This window comes from Chaetura pelagica, unplaced genomic scaffold (assembly GCF_000747805.2).
Source record: "Chaetura pelagica isolate M959 unplaced genomic scaffold, ChaPel_1.0 scaffold652, whole genome shotgun sequence".
NCBI lineage: Eukaryota > Metazoa > Chordata > Aves > Apodiformes > Apodidae > Chaetura > Chaetura pelagica.
In genome coordinates this window covers 378,769-387,160 of record NW_009952476.1, presented here as the reverse complement: position 1 = coordinate 387,160, position 8,392 = coordinate 378,769, and positions in this window count along the sequence as shown.

The following is an 8,392-nucleotide window of genomic DNA, read 5'->3' as shown; positions in this document are numbered from 1 at the left end:
ACTTTTCACTCAAAGTTTGGCCCTTCAAGGAAATAGATATTAGGATTACAAAAGATATGAAATTTCTAAGAATCAGTATGGAAGACGTTCTGTCAAGATCTGCTTTTTAAAAGGAGAAAGGAACACTACTACTTGTTACATTCAAAATGAAAATACAGATCTGAGAAGCTGAACACATTCCTGCAAAAGAGAGCTGCTCCCTACTTCAAAGTTTTGAAATCAGGCTTACCCAGGGCAAAGCTCTAGGGACAGAAAGATTGTGCTCACACTTATTAACTAGTAAGAGAATAGGGAAACAAGACCAAAAGCCTACACAAAAAGTAGAGGAGATTGAAACTAAAAGCAGATTTGGGTTACAAGAGGTCCTTTGATCTGTCCTTTTCTGCAGCTAGGAGGTGCAGTAAAAAAATAATTCAACATAAGGAGAGAAAATAAAGGGCTGGCCTGTTTTGGCTTCTCTTCCCATTCCTTAAATTCATATCTATAGAAACTTCCAAGCAAATAAACATTTCTCTTTGCTTCAACTGCCACCCACTGGAAAAGCAAAGGAACATTAATTCCAAATTGCAGTACCCTAAATAGGCTGGAAAACCAATCTCACAGATCCTAATACAGACTACATTAAAGCTCTGGGATTGCCTTGAAAACCCTAGTGGCTCTACTTGAAATAAGCAAGCTTGCAATAAACTGAAACAGAAAATAGCAATAAACCAGAGCTCCACTTCCTCTTTCAGATCTGGCCCTGGCCGGTGGGCATTTGGGTTGTATTGCAAAAGTTTTGGAGAGGAAGAGTTTCCAAGGATGAAGTAAGCAGGGGGGGGGGGGGCTGGCAGCACTCCCCTGACAAACGTAGTGCAAAAAGGAGGAACAGCATCACACAGCCTGGCAGCTCTCATCCCTCTGCACTGAGCTGCCCCTGCTGCACCCCATATTGCTGCTCTGTCCCCCCCTTGCTCTTGCCTTACAACAGCAACACATGAACTTACTTGCTTAAATGGCAGTTTCGGCATTCTCTCATCAGCAACCCCCACATTCCCTTCAACAGATACTTGAGGGTCTGTGGTGCAACAAGTTGGTGGTGCAGATCCCATAACTTGATCTTGTAGGTAACAGAACTATGTGGAAAGGCTTGCTGAAAAAAACATGATAGGCTGCAACAGAGCATTATCATGCACTTCAGATATTATAAACCTACACTTACACCAAGGTGCTTACTTAGGAGAGCAATACAAGGTATCTGCATGCAGGAGCATGCAGGTCAGATGCGATGACAACATTGTGACAGCAGATTATGCAAACACAACAAAACTCACCCTTACCTGGAACAGACTATCCTGCAGACATGCAGTTCTGGTGAACCTGCACTGAGACTGTGATGGCTCAGCCAGGGAAGTCAGCAAGCAGAAATGTGACCACTGGGCAAGCAAACCTGAATGATGCAGACATGCCCTGACTTCCTGGAGAAAAAACTCAACCTCTATTAAAATGACATGAAATAAACAGGGAGAACTAGATTCCAGGGAACCTTCCATATTTTACATATTCCCAATTGTATATGCAATGAAGCAAGTTTAGTCAACAGAATAGCTACTCAGCAATTATGGATTAGCTGAGAGGTATAAATTGGCAGAAGATTCCCTCACTTGTGAGGGTTAAAAGAAACTGGAAGAAGGGGAAAAAAAGGCTAAGAACTTAATACCAGCTCTGTGGGGATTAACAGACAGACATAAATCCTTTGGTCCAAATCACAAGTTTCTTCAAAAAGGCCTGTAGAAAATCTACCAGGAAAAAATATCTGGCGATATCTCCACATGAAATTTCTCTTCTGTTGTTGTAAAGGTGGAACAGTGGAACAACTTCACTAGACTTGCACAAAAAGAGGTGCTTCTTTTGCAGGGCAGAATCAGGGCCAATACCTACCAACTGCTTCCAGCTGTATCCTCCTGCTCTCAAGTTCCCTGACTTGATTTTTCCAGGCAGGAAACAAGTGCCGCCTACTGACCCCTGGTTTTACCTATCCTTTCCTAACCCTTGTGCTAGGTTTGAAGGAACTAGGTAACTGGGATGTTGGCATCTCCTTTTTAGCTGAGAGAATGGGAGAAGCCATGTTCAAATGTTGATGGCTCAATGGATTCAGATCAAAGCAAAACTGGATGCATTTTAGCTCTTAAATTACCTGGAAGAGTTTAGGTCCACATTAAGAAGCTCTTGGACCTGGGATGATGCTTCTTAGACAAACTTGTCAAGCAGAATTCATATTATCGCCTGCCAGTTATCAAAGAACACAAGCAAATGTAATATGAGAGAGCTCACATGATTTCCTGACAGACAAATCTGCTGTGGATATTTGGCAATCAGCATCCCCAAGTCATTAGTAAGAATATTTGAGTTCAGTGAAGACCACAGTCATCAGCCAACAGACACATAAGGAAACAGCTAAACTCTTGTTGAGCAATTCACAGCTCATCACAAGCACAGGTTAAGGGACCAGCACCTGGATGTGAAGAAATGAAGAAATGAAATCAACTTCCATCAGGGAATGCAAGAACCAGACTATTTAAAAAAAAAAAAAAAAAAAAAGGTAGCTTCTTTAAAAAAGCCAAACTCAGGTATCTATCAATACTGAAAGCATCTATAATCAAATCTACTCCTTCACATGCAGAGATACTTGTATGACTGAGGGTTTCACATCCATTTTTTGTTTGTTTAACCTATAAAAGGAACAGAGTTCGTTATCAAAATGACACCTACTTGATGTGAAACAGGCATCTGTGCTCTCTCTTACATGAATATAAATCAAATAAATTTCAAAAAATAAGGAAGAATGTATCTTCATTTCAAAAGAATTTTCCAGTAATATTTCAGACATACAACTGTTCTTTAGCAAGTTAAACAGGCACTACAAAATCAGTAAGATACAAGTTACTAATTTTTGTTACAAAGTCATGCCAGCAAAATGCAGTCACACAGAGGCATTACAAAATGTATCATAAAAATCTTGAGATGAAACATACAGGGCAGTCAGTGTCATATTTCAAACATGACAGTCTTTCAAAGTTAATGCACTACATCTATTAATCTTAAATTTCCTTGAGAATACAAGTTAAGAGCATATAATGGGCCCTACTTGCTACAGGCTGGAATGTATCTTCTTACCAAGTTTTTAAACAGAGGGCTTTTTTTGAGAAGGAGGGTCATTTTCTTTTCAGAAAGAAATACAATATTCCTTTTTTTTGTTTGTTTGTTTTTTTGAACAAGAATCAAATACAGCCTCCTCCTAGAAAAGCACAGTTCAGCCACCAAACAATGTGTTAGCAATAGCTTAGCTACACTGCCTTTGCACTCCCTGGGGAACTTCCCAGAAAAAAGCAGCCTGCAGAAGCCAAGTTTAACCTTGAGTTTGGCTGCTAGATATTTTTTACCATCTTTTCAAGTATCTGTCAACATGTTCAAGCATCTAAGTCTTAAAATAACCTGGGTATAAGTTTAAAAAAAATAAATATATATATATATGTATATAAATTGCTTCTCTATCAGAAAGACAAATCTGGTATCAAAATCAAAAAACCTTATTCCCTTGCCCAGATACTGAATATTGATACATTCCATGCACCGAATTAGACATCATTAGTATGATGAGGAACCAAGTGATACTGACTAAACAGTAAGATTTCAAGTGTTCCTTAGGGAGAAAAAACATGGCAAAACTTGAACTGCACTTCCTCAAGAAGTCAGAGAATATAATAGAGAATCAAATTATTAGATCTCTAATACATAGGTGTTGACACTTGAGTGCTAAAAAAACGTGCAGTGTTCTGTCTTTGTCATCTCAGCATTGCAAATGTGTCACACAACCAAGAGCTAGGCTAAACCAACACAGGCTGAGTCTTTCAGCTCCAAATCAGAAGAGTGCATGACTTCATAGCCTGGGAAAAGGGAAAAAGATTTACTGCATATGTTTCAAGATACACTGTATTTAGAACAGGTAGCCAGGATGAAACCGAGTCTATAAATACTTAAATCATTTGTGAGACAGCAAAATACTAAACATAACGCAAAACAAAGCCACTCATCCCAAACATACATCCCATTTTAGAAGCTTTCAGCTATTCAGGAGATGAGAAACAAGATATTAATTCAGACAACTCAGACAACTCCTCTGAGCCCAGTGAGGTGGAAAGGACTTCAGCCCACAAGACCTCTTCAGACAAGAGGGGCACCCTTATCAAGCTGTTTGGCACAAGCTTGTTTTGGTAGGGTCTCTGTCACAGACACATACAATGCCTAGTTCAATGACACCTTGACCTGTTAACCACTATCCAAACTCCGCTCTCACTACCAATGAGTAAAAGTGAAACCACTTGGTTACATTTCAACCAAAAAAGCCTACAGTTTGCTCACAGCTCTCAGGAAAAGTATTAGGAATGGCAGGATAAGACTACATGTTACACACCTGTTTCATTCTGAAAAGTGAGTAGTACCTTGGAATTCAAAATAGTCTTGTTTTGGGGCACACAGAGAGGTGCTGCTTTGTTGTTTTTCAATAAGTCTGATGGTTGGCAGATCAAATGGGAGGAGATGGCAAGCACACACCCTCCTCCCTTAGCAGTCCAGCAAGTATTATGCTTAATGTGCACTGGCTTCATGAAGTTACCTGATGGTTACTCCCACACTTAATGGATCATGATTATTATCATATAAATACCAATTACACTTAAATATCCTTAAAGAAACTTTTCAAGATAGAGCAATTACATTCAATGGCAAAGAAATTACAAGGAAACACACTAATTTCAGTAAGAGGACACTGTAAAAAGTATTCTGTGGTTTTATGCACTTCCTTAGCTTGAGAAATATTTTTGAATAATTTATTTTATGGCCTGTCTCTTCAATTTGCAGCTATTGATATACATCTGTGCTACATCACTTCCATCTTTTAGTCAGAAACTGTCAAATCTATTACAATCAGAAAAGAGAAACAGCTAATTTAATAGGTTCAAAACATAACTTACTTTATGGATGTCAGGGCACCTTTCTATCACTAAAAGGTAGACATAATGTTCCACTTGCATAAACTTTTAAAAAATCCAATAGAAAATAATCTGAAGCACACAGATATACACTCCAGGTTTCCATTCTCTGTATGAGTGTTACTCATAACAACAGATTCTGGTCTAGATCAGATCAGAAGTAAATCTTGCACCACCCTTGCCAAGGACAGATATCTGAGGTGTTCCAGATCTCTCATTTCTCCACCTTTTGTGGTATCTCTGCTAACAGCAGCATCACACTGGTGCAGCTTCCAGTCATGAAGGCAGTGTGTATAGTCTAGGTGGCCCTACAGAGCTAGACACTACCTCTTGCACAGCAGACTTTTTCAAAATCATTCAAGTATCATAAAAGCTAACAGGGTAGCTCTAGTTAAGGGAGCTAATGCTTTCTTTCTTACAGGCAGAAATAACTGCCTTTTAAATGAGAACATAACACTAGCCATTTCAGCATTATTTTACCAAGGCTGTAAAGAGCTCTCCCAGGCTCATTTCAGTTAATTGCATCTTTGCAAAGCACAGCCAAGCAGATGTGCTACCCAAATAGCTCTGAATGGCAACAGGTAGCTTTTCCCCTTTTCCTGCTGCTGCTAGTTATCCTTTGGCTCCACACAGAGCTCTACAAAACCAAATTCTGCACTCAGATTATGCAGGTAAAGGAAGATTCAGAGAAAGATTACAAGTGTTGTCATGGAGGAAGGAAAACAGTTTAAAAAACCTACTGGAATAGAAACTGTTGTGGTGCTTTTTACGTAGCGTTTGTACAGAAACTCATCACCAGGATGGAGAAGCTGCATTTAATGCAAAGATCACATAACTGCTCATCAGTGGATGATTAACAGAGGAATTCAGTTCCTAATGGAGTCAGACAGCCCCCAGACTCCACTGGTAAATCCCTTCTTGTCATCTTTCATATTCATCTCTGACTCATCTGCAACATACTTTTCAACCTCTAGCTTATTCCTTTTTTCCTCCATTCTCTTTACAGCACGTTAAGTATATCCTTCATAAATGCAACGAAAGGGATAGTGGACCACAGGTCAATAACACATTTGGACTGCATCATGAAGAGACACACCTGAGTTAGCTTTAGGGAACTTAAATACCAGTGTCAATGAACACAGTACCAGGCACATACCTCAGTGCTGGGTAACACCTGTAAAGTATTTACACTGTACACTCCACAGGGAGGCTTGTGCTACTGCAGCTTCACTGCAGAGTAGCTGGACTGAAGAGAACTTTGACACATCCACATGTGCTACAGCCCCACCTCCAGTGGCAGTGCAGGGGATGAAGGGGTTCCTCTTTTTGGGAGCAGCAGCCAGAGCTGAGCTCCAGCTAGGGATGGGCAACACATCCACGGGGCACAGGATCTGTGCCTCTGCACAGAGGAAGGCTGACAGTGAAGTCCTTGAATGGAAACAGGGATGGAAGAGACTCAGAGGTCTGAAAGCTTCTATGCTTTTCCCAGGAAATCAGTTATTTTAATAAAAGCTGTCATGTTTACAGGTTTTATTATTTCCTTGATCTCTATAGCATCAAATAGCCAAGTTCTCTTTGAGAGATTCTTCTGAAGATTCCTCATCAACAAAAGTAGCTACGTAATTTCTTAAGTTTTCTAGTTTAAAAATAGTTTCTAGTTTTAAAATAATTTGTTATATACAGACAATCTTTTCAACAAAGCTGTGTGATCAAAAAGTCAAAATTATGGTGCTATTTCACTGTTCCATTCAATAAACAAACTATGACCCTACTGTATATGCCTAATGAAAAGGTGAGTTATAATTCATGGAATACAAAATGGAAAAGTTCAAGAATGAGTTCTTGTCTATTGAGAAAAATATAAGCATCTTCCTGATGAATTATCTCACACAAATTCACCCAAAAAAATTACCTTATGACATACTCATTAACAGCATAGCTGTGTAGCAAAATATAGTTTTCTATACATTTGTATCAGCCACTGAGTGGCAGCAATTCCTTCATACTTAATTCTGAATTACGAGATGTAGGATGAAAATATCAAAGTATTGCTAACTCTTAATGATTTTATGCTACCTCTAAATTCTCTTATGCATTACATACAACCATACAAATAATGCCCAGTGAAATATCTTAAGATGCATTTCCAATTTTAAACTGTCAGTTTCAAAAGTTACGTACTTTATCCAATAATCATACTTCATTGGAAGTTTGCTAAATTCAATTTTACAGAAAGATAACTTTGAGTAAAATTATGTAGATCAAGGAATGGAAAATGCCAGCTTTTTATAATGTCTTAAACAAAGACCTGTATTTAATTATGAAACCCAAGATGAAGGGGAGAAACCTGAAAAAAAACCACAACAACCATATATATATATTTAAAAATGTTTTTCAGCCTCATGTTTGCTTCTTTCCTCAGCATTTTCAGGTTCTCTTATCAGTGTCTTAGGGTGACTGAAATCTACCAGTCCAAAGAGAAATATCTGATTTTTTTATACAGCCATTTTCAGGAACTAAAACATACAGGAAATGCTGCATATACACTTTTAAAAAAAAAGACATTTATGAATTATTGCTTAACCACTTCAGAAGCACTTCATAGTCTCTTGTTCAGAAAGTTATATTGTGTATACTTGATTATAACTTCCTACTTGGACAGTACAATGCTGCATGGCATTATTTGACAGATGGAAAGCTGAAGATTATTACACTGTTATTAGACTAATGAGTGTAGGAGACCAAGGCCCAAATGAGATTTAAAAGAAACTAAACACAAGTGCATCCAGAATTTTTATACAGAGTATTTGTAGAGATAAGAAATGTTGTAATTCAGGCTTTAAAAAAGTGTCTAAAACAAGGAAAAGATCTAGCATAAAACCAGATTATCCCACACCTGTCTTCCCTGCAGATTCCCAAGGGAAGTGGTAGATTTCCCAAAGGAAGTGGTAGATTCCCCCACACTGGACAGTTTTAAGTCTCAGCTTCACAGGGTGCTAAGCCATGTCATATGAACTATAGTAGTACCTAGAAAGGTTGGACAAGGTGATCCTTGAGGTCCCTTCCAACCTGGCATTCTACATTCTGTCCTGGGAAGCACATACCTCTCAAGAGATGGGATCCAGGGCAATACCATCCTTGCAGACACCCCTCCTGCCAGAGCTCCTAAGTCCAGGCTGACACTCTGCTCTTCACTACTGGTGCAACAGTCAGAGCCCAGGAGTGAACAGGCGTCAGGTGTAACCACGGAGCACCGTCACTCAATCACTTCAATACTTCACACCCTGATACAAAGGGGGATGAACTGAACGCTGGTTTTTAAGAGCTGCACGCCTGGCATGCACACAACAGCAACAGGCATT